The following is an 8,129-nucleotide window of genomic DNA, read 5'->3' on the forward strand; positions in this document are numbered from 1 at the left end:
AACCCACCTGACATAAAATTCAGAATATTTACCTTAAAGACACTTAGTGAGCTAAAAGAGAACACAAGTAGATAACTAAATAAAATGAGGAAAACAATATTTGAATAAAATGAGAAGTTCAACAAAGAGATCAAAATCTAAAAAAATGTAGAGAAATTTACCAAATAGAAATTCTAGAACTGAAGAACCAATGACTGAGCTGAAAAAAATCAATAAAGAGTCTGAACAGCAGGCTTAATCAAGCAGAAGACAGAATCAGTGAGCTCAAAGACAGATCATTTGAAACTACCCAGTCAGTAGAACAAAAATTAAAAAAAGTGAAAAAAGGCTACAGAACTTACAGGATTCCACAAGTGCACCAATATATGCATTGTGCAAATCCAAGAAGGGACAGATGAAGAGAAAGGAGCAGAAAGCTTATTTAAAGATATAATGACAAAAAACTTTCCAAATCTGAAGAGGGAAAAGAACATCCAGATCAATGAAGCCCAAAAAACTCAAAATAGAATGAACATACAGAAGTCTTCACTTAGACACATTATAATCAAAATTTCAAGTATTTTAAAAACATTTTTAAACAATTTTAGACAGACCAATATTACCCCTTCACAAGTAAAAGATGAAATTAATTTGGTTACTGGAAACCATGAGAAATATGAAGAACAATTAGGCTATTTTCTGCAATAGCATTGCATTGTTAAATATTTTGCAAATATAATTGTACCAAAGTGAGTATTATCATTATTTTCATTATTTAGTTTAATAAGTGAAAACTGTTTATAGTTTAATGGGTTTTACCAACAGAAATAATTTGAAAATATGTAATAACGAAAATAAATTAAAGATAACTCCCATATATGTGATACAAGCAGAATTTCTGTGTATACGTTTTTATTAAACTAACCACCTTCCATTTAATTAATAAATTTGTAGGCCAATATAATCAAAACTTTGAAATAATATATGCAAGTACATCATTACTGTGCACTTACTGAACAATATATGAAATATCTGATCCATAAAACTTTAGAGACGTAATAACATTGGAAGAATCTGAACAAATATATTTGTTTCTTTCCCCTGAATTGACCCTTAACACACCTGTGGAAACATTGAAAGGAATTATTAGAACTCCTGACCCAAACCTGGCTTGTGGCCATCTTGGGCTATTAGTGATTTAACCTACATTTTCCAAGACTCAGAGAAGATTCCTGAGAGAATACAAAGAAAAAAGAATATGATCATTAGACTAAATCTCCAGGTAAAAATGGGCTAGAATCATTGCTGCTGCTAAGTTTCTTTGGAGGTGTCTAAAATTTCAAGTAGAGAGGTGAAAGTTTAATATGTATGTTTGTTTGCTAAATATTCAAGGAAATTTACAGAATTATGATGACAGTTGGACCACTGCCAGCTGAGCAAGCCAGTGAGTTTGTGAAAGTGTGGAGATAAGTAAAGGTAGTAGTAATCTTAACTGTATTTTTATTTTTATTAGCCACTTAAGAAGAACTCTTCAGTAAGTGCCTAAGAAAACTTTATTCATGATTAAGTACTTCTGTTTATAATAAGCAATGGATACATTCAGACATCCCGTAAACCAGGGCACTCCGAAAGAAAATTTCATTTCACTATCGTGGGTTTGAATAAGATACATAAATATTTTATCCTTAAAAATAAGAAATGGCTAATTGAACACTTGTTCATATTTTTTCAGATATGAGTTCTTTATAAACCTATAATGTAATATTAGACAATTCTGAGAAGTGACTTGTGAATAATTGGTTATGAAATAAAATATAATAAAATTAATAAAAAAAGCAGATGAAAATATTGTCTATGAACTACTGTTCTGGAAATATGGTGAATAATATGTGGGCCTAGACTCAACTATACCATATTCTGAAATAAAATTGAAAATAATTGTGATACTTTATGATAAAATATATAATAAATATTTATATAAATTTAAATGATACTTCAAATATGAGAAGAATTTATTTGGCCATAATTGGCCCAAGACATTTATAGAAAAAATGGATTTGAAGGATAAACAATATTCCTTGAAGAAGAGAGGGCGCATTGTATCCACAACCCATGATGTATACTCTGGAAACAGGGAAGACTGAAGCCAAGAAAAAAACACTTGACAAGAGCATAGGTAACATGAATTACATTCTTCAGATGTAGAGGTGTTTTCATTCAAGGAGATGATGTGATCACAAAAGTTTTGACTTCACTGTTAACCACTTTGGCAGTGTTGGTTACTATTAGTATTGAAATCATTCAGGATTTAAGGTGATCAGTTTAGAAAATGAGTGATGTAATCTATGTAAGAGTTAGTTAAGAAATAAAAGAGCTGACATGCAGTTTGAGGTTGAGCGAGTGGCTGCACATTTTCAGTGCTGTTCAGGAGGAATTGTAGAGTATGAAATCGACAACAGAAAGCGGTTTTGGAGCTGATTCATAAATGCGCTCTCTAGATGGGAAGTGAGATGAGGGTCACGGGAAGAGGTAGGGCCTAATCACATTGGAGTGTGCTTTGGATGTGCTCGAGTGAAATTTGAATAATGAACCTAACAGTTAAAGGTCCAAATACTTAATAAGGATTGTAATGCTCAGCCTTTCTTAGTTCCTGCTGGGTGATTATATTTTGTTTCCCATGAAAGAAGAGTGGTTACATGGCACCCACGGTAATGTTAATGTTGCTTCCTACTTGCTCCTTTACTCTACATGAATCCACTCTTGTTAAATTTTAATTTTTAAATTAATTTTTCTGTTGCTGTTGAGTTGTAGGAGTTACTTACATATTCCCTGTATCAATCCCTTACCTGATATATATTTTGCAAATATTTTTCCATTCTGTGGGGTGATTTACTCTGCTGATAAAGTTCTTTGAGTCATAGGAGTTTTCAATTTTGATGAAGTCCAGTTTATCTATATTTTTATTCTTGTACATGCTTTGGTGTCATATTCAATAAAGCACAGCTAAATCCAATATCACGAAATGTTTTCTCTATGTTTTCTTCTAAGAGTTTATAGTTTTAGCTCTATTTAGCTCTCCCATCCATTTAGTTTTTGTGTATAGTGTAAAGTAATGGTGCAATTTCATTATGTGCTTCTAGATATCCAGTTTTCTCACCAGCATTTGTTGAAAATACATCCCCATTGAATGGTTTTGAAATCCTTGTTAAAAATCATTTGACCACACATGTGAGGGTATTTTTTTCTGGTATCTCTATTTTATTGGTTTATGCTTGTCTTTATGCCAATACTACACTATTTTTTTCATAATAGCTTTTCAGTAAGTTTTGAATCAGAAAAAATGACTTCAATTCTTTTTTATGATCATTTTGGCTATTCAGAGTACCTTGAGATTTCATATGAATTTCAGCATGTATTTTTCCACTTCTGCAGATAATCTCATTGGGATTATGATAGGCATTTCATTGGACCTGAAGTTGCTTATGGTAGTATGACATCTTAATAATATTAAGTTTTCCAATTCATGAACTCAGAGTGCATTTCTATTTATTTGTCTCTTGTTCAATTTCTTTCTGCATGTTTTGTGATTTTCAGTGCACGCATTTTTTGCTTTCCTTGTTAAGTTTATTTCTAAGTATTTTATTCTTTTTGATGATATAAATGTAATTGTTTTCTTACATTCTTCTTAGGGTTGTACGTTATTAGGAAATACAACTGATTTTGTATCTTGCAACTTTGCTGAACTTATTAGTTCCACAGATTTTTGTCTGTGGACAGTTTAGAATGGAAACCCTCCCGCTCTACATACCACAACTTCCACCCCCTTTTCTGTGTCCCATCCTTTGAACATGGTCACATCCTACTTTGGGTCTGTGGGGGCAAGGTTGACAGCATTGTTTCATTATCCAATATATATTACTAAAATAAGAAAACATAAACTATAGTAAAATCTAATGATAATTTAATTACTATTTTTATATATATAGTTCTTTTCATTATTATGAGTATTTACTCTGTCAAAGGCATTTTTCAGGTCATAAATTTATCAACAATATTGACAATTTTCAGAAAGTGTTTTCAAGAAGACATTTAGAATTTTCAAGAAAATACCTTTCAATAAAATATTTCTCATTTACTTTTCTGTGTTCTGTTCATTGTGTTTGAATATGGTGGATCATATATATCAATTCTGAAAATTTTTTTTGATAATATTAACTCCATTATTATTTGGCAATATGCATTTCTAGGAATAACAAGCATACACTGGTTTCCCTACTTTAATTCTCTAATTCTCCTAACTTTTCAAAATGACAATCTTTTTATGTTGCTGTTGCTGTTGTTTTCTTTTAAATCCAGGAGATTTTTCACTTTGTCTTTGAAAATTTCACTTAATCACTTTATCAATTATTATATATTTTAATTTGTAAAACCCTTTCTTATTATCTGACAGGTTTTAAATAAATCTAATAATATATTGTGGAACAATAATGTTTCATACTTCTTTGAAGATATGAATCCTAATTTTTAAAAGCGCATTCTCTTTCTGCATTTTCCCAATGATGTAGAACTCACTTTATATTTGTTTGGGGTGTGTTTGAATACATATGTGTGTGTATGTGTGCACATTTGTGCATCTTCCTCTTTCATGTTAGGAACTTCCTTAAAAGTCTGGGAACACTGAGCTCTAAAATAATATTTAAGACTAAAACATCACACACTATGTGGAGCTTGTTCACTTCCGACATCTCTGGAGGAGAATCCTCCTCTTGCCTCCATGAAGACTGTCAAGGTGCCAAGTCCTTTTTCTCCATTTAAGTAACTGAACACTTCTCTATCCAATTTCTTTCTTTCAAAGAATCCTGAACTGTTTCATTTCTCATTGTGCCTTTTTCTTACCTGCTGTCTTTTAATTTATGACACATCTATTTCTTTATCATCATAATATTTGGGCTTTGAAAGAGAGAAATGATAAGTATATATGCTTAAATTCACACACTCATCTAAAAGTTGAGATAACTTTTAATACAAAAAATGGAAAAATGAATGAGTAAGAGAAAGTGTCATAAAGTGATGTATAATGTTATAAACGAGTTAGAGAAGCAGAGAGACAGAAAACATGCTATTTGGGAGATCTTGATCAGAGTCATGAACGCTACAATAAGTGTGTGTAGATGGTCAAGTAAAGGGTCTTCTTTAACTGCAGCATTCAGAACCTGAGTGAGGAGGCAGAAGAGGATGACTTTTTGTAAGTGGAACTTGACAATAAGGGTTCATTCTATATTTAAGAACAAATGAAACAAACGATAATACCTGATTTCAGGAAAACTTGATTTGACATTATTGTGAAAAGAAGATTTAAGAAAGAAAGAAAGCTCCTCAAAGATAAGCTGATAGGCTACTGCAATTTTAGAGGTAAGTTTTGGGGCAAAATATGAAAGGAAAATCATCCCTTAAGGGTGATAGACATTTATTGATGGTAGAACTCAATGAAATATTGGTTTACATAAATTTTATATGCAGGCATTTTGAATACAGAATATATTTTAATGATACCTCAGTTTGTGTAAGGCAGTAAAACATATTTATCCTAATTAAGTCAAAACAGAAATGTTGTTTTTAAAATAATTTTAGCATTTTCTTACAAAATATTTTGGCCACAAATGTTCGCATATTCACATTTTAATCTCTGGATCAGAAAATGAGGTTTATTTTTCGCAAAATAGAGAATTTCAGTTCTTCATTTAAGAGCTGTAAAATTTTAGGGGCTGGCCCCATGGCCGAGTGGTTAAGTTCGCACGCTCCGCTGCAGGCTGCCCAGTGTTTCATTGATTTGAATCCTGGGTGCGGACATGGCACTGCTCATCAAACCACGCTGAGGCAGCATTCCCCCATGCCACAACTAGAAGGACCCACAACAAAGAATATACAACTATGTACTGGGGGCTTTGGGGAGAAAAAGGAAAAAAATAAAATCTTTAAAAAAAAGAGCTGTAAAATTTTAAATGATACACAGTCTAAAATAATAAGTTAAAAAGAGCTTATAGTTTTATACTTAACTCACTCTTGTGTCTGCCTCTAGGAAAAATCATATTAATGCCCTATGGAAAATTATAATCAAACATCAACTGATTTCATTTTATTGAGGTTGTTTCCACCATCAAAAATTGGTCTGTTCTTCTTCATTCTCATTGTTCTCATTTTCCTAATGGCTCTGGCAACTTGTCCATAATGCTTCTCATCTTCCTGGACACCCATCTCCACACACCCATGTATTTTTTACTTAGTCAGCTCTCCATCATTGACTTGAATCACATCTCCACCATTGTCCCCAAAATGGTTTCTAATTTTCTTTTTGGAAACAAATCTATCTCCTTTATTGGATGTGGAGTTCAGAGCTTCTTTTTCTTGACTTTAGGAGGTGCAGAAGCACTGCTCTTGACATCTATGACCTATGATCATTATATTGCTATTTGCTTTCCCCTCCACTATTCCATTTGTATGAGCAAAAGAGTGTGTGTGCCGATGATAATAGGATCTTGGATAATGGGCTTTGTAAACTCTTGCGCCCACACCACATATGCCTTCCATATCCCTTACTGTCAATCCAGAGCCATCAACCATTTCTTCTGTGATGTCCCAGCCATGTTGACTGGCCTGCATGGATACCTGGGTTTATGAGTACACAGAGTTTATGAGCACCATCCTCTTCCTTGTGTTTCCTTTCATTGGCGTTGCATGTTCCTATGGCCAGGTTGTCCTTGCTGTCTACCACATGCACTCAGCAGAAGGGAGGAAGAAGGTCTATTCCACCTGCAGCACCCACCTGACTGTGGTGTCTTTCTACTATGTTCCACTTTTTTACACTTATCTACATCCAAGATCCCTCAGATCTCCAACAGAGGACAAGGTTCTGGCTGTCTTCTACCCCATCCTGACCCCAATACTAAACCCCATCATCTACAGCCTGAGAAACAGAGAGGTGATGGGGGCCCTAAGAAGAGTGATTCAGAGAATCTGCACTGAAAAAATGTAGACAAAGCTTTTTGTGTGTGTACCCAGGACTTGGTTATAAGTTCATTCATCCTTGTACAGAATTAAAAATATTATGTTATGCTTAGAATGCAAGGACTACAATTAATGTAGAGAGGAGGAATATCACTTAGGTCTGGACAAAATTATCTTGTAAATATACAAACATGTGAGTATATATATACATATATAAAATTCTAAGCCTTATCTTTTTTCTTCATGGTGCTTTTTCCCATCAATTTCAAATTAATTTTCAAATTCATGTACTTTTTGCTGATATGATGCCCATGATAATCATTGTCATGTAGAAATTAAAGCAGAAACTAACTGAAGTTGTCATTCAGCATAGCAGTTCTACTATTTTCAAATATATCTAAAACAAAAAAATTTTCCCTGAATGTCAAGATCTAATTGAGTCAGAAGACTTCTTGTTATTCTCATAGTAAACCTGTAATTTACCTGTGCCAGTTAGTCTTTCTTTTAATTTAAAAAATTTATCATTACAGGTATTTAGCTGAGACTTCAAGACTTCACTGCGGATTTGGAACTCCTAATACTACTCTGAATGGAATATGAGAGGTTTATGTCTCTATTAGGGTGATGAATGCTAAGGAAATGATTTAATTTCAGTTAGACCTCAGGACAACAATAAAAACTTGGAGGTGCTAACAGGGGTCAAGGAAACTGTGAAGTTAATTATAAGAGGAGTGGGTCAAAGATTTAGTCAAATTAGTGGGAATTAATTAGTCAAAGACATTCCCACACCCATCCCTGGCATTCTACATAAACTAAGTTTACTTCCTAAGTAATGTTAAAAAACAAATTCAACTGAGTAAATTTTGAAGGGTATATTGATTTTATTGAATGAATCAGGCAGCATCTCATCTAACAAATAGAAAAGTGCTCTGAAGAGCTTTACAAGGAGCTCCTGTAAAGAGGTGGAACAAGAAAGTCATTCTTGCAAAGAGCTGATTGTTTCAGGCAAGGTCACCTTCCCTTAGGGGATGGCAGGGATCTGTGAGGTGAGTTATCTCACTGGTGCTGACAGGTAATTCCAGATTGACTGTTTGAGACTCCAGCCCTGGGGAAGGTTGACATTGTAATTGAGTTAGGTATTAAGT

At 33.4% G+C, this 8,129-nt stretch overlaps 1 pseudogene; it reads left to right on the top strand.

Moving 5' to 3' along the window:
- Positions 1-6,079: 6,079 nt before the first annotated feature.
- LOC138922896 (olfactory receptor 2L8-like) lies at positions 6,080-7,012 on the top strand (annotated as a pseudogene).
- Positions 7,013-8,129: the final 1,117 nt, after the last annotated feature.

This window comes from Equus caballus, unplaced genomic scaffold (assembly GCF_041296265.1).
Source record: "Equus caballus isolate H_3958 breed thoroughbred unplaced genomic scaffold, TB-T2T haplotype1-0000016, whole genome shotgun sequence".
Lineage (NCBI taxonomy): Eukaryota > Metazoa > Chordata > Mammalia > Perissodactyla > Equidae > Equus > Equus caballus.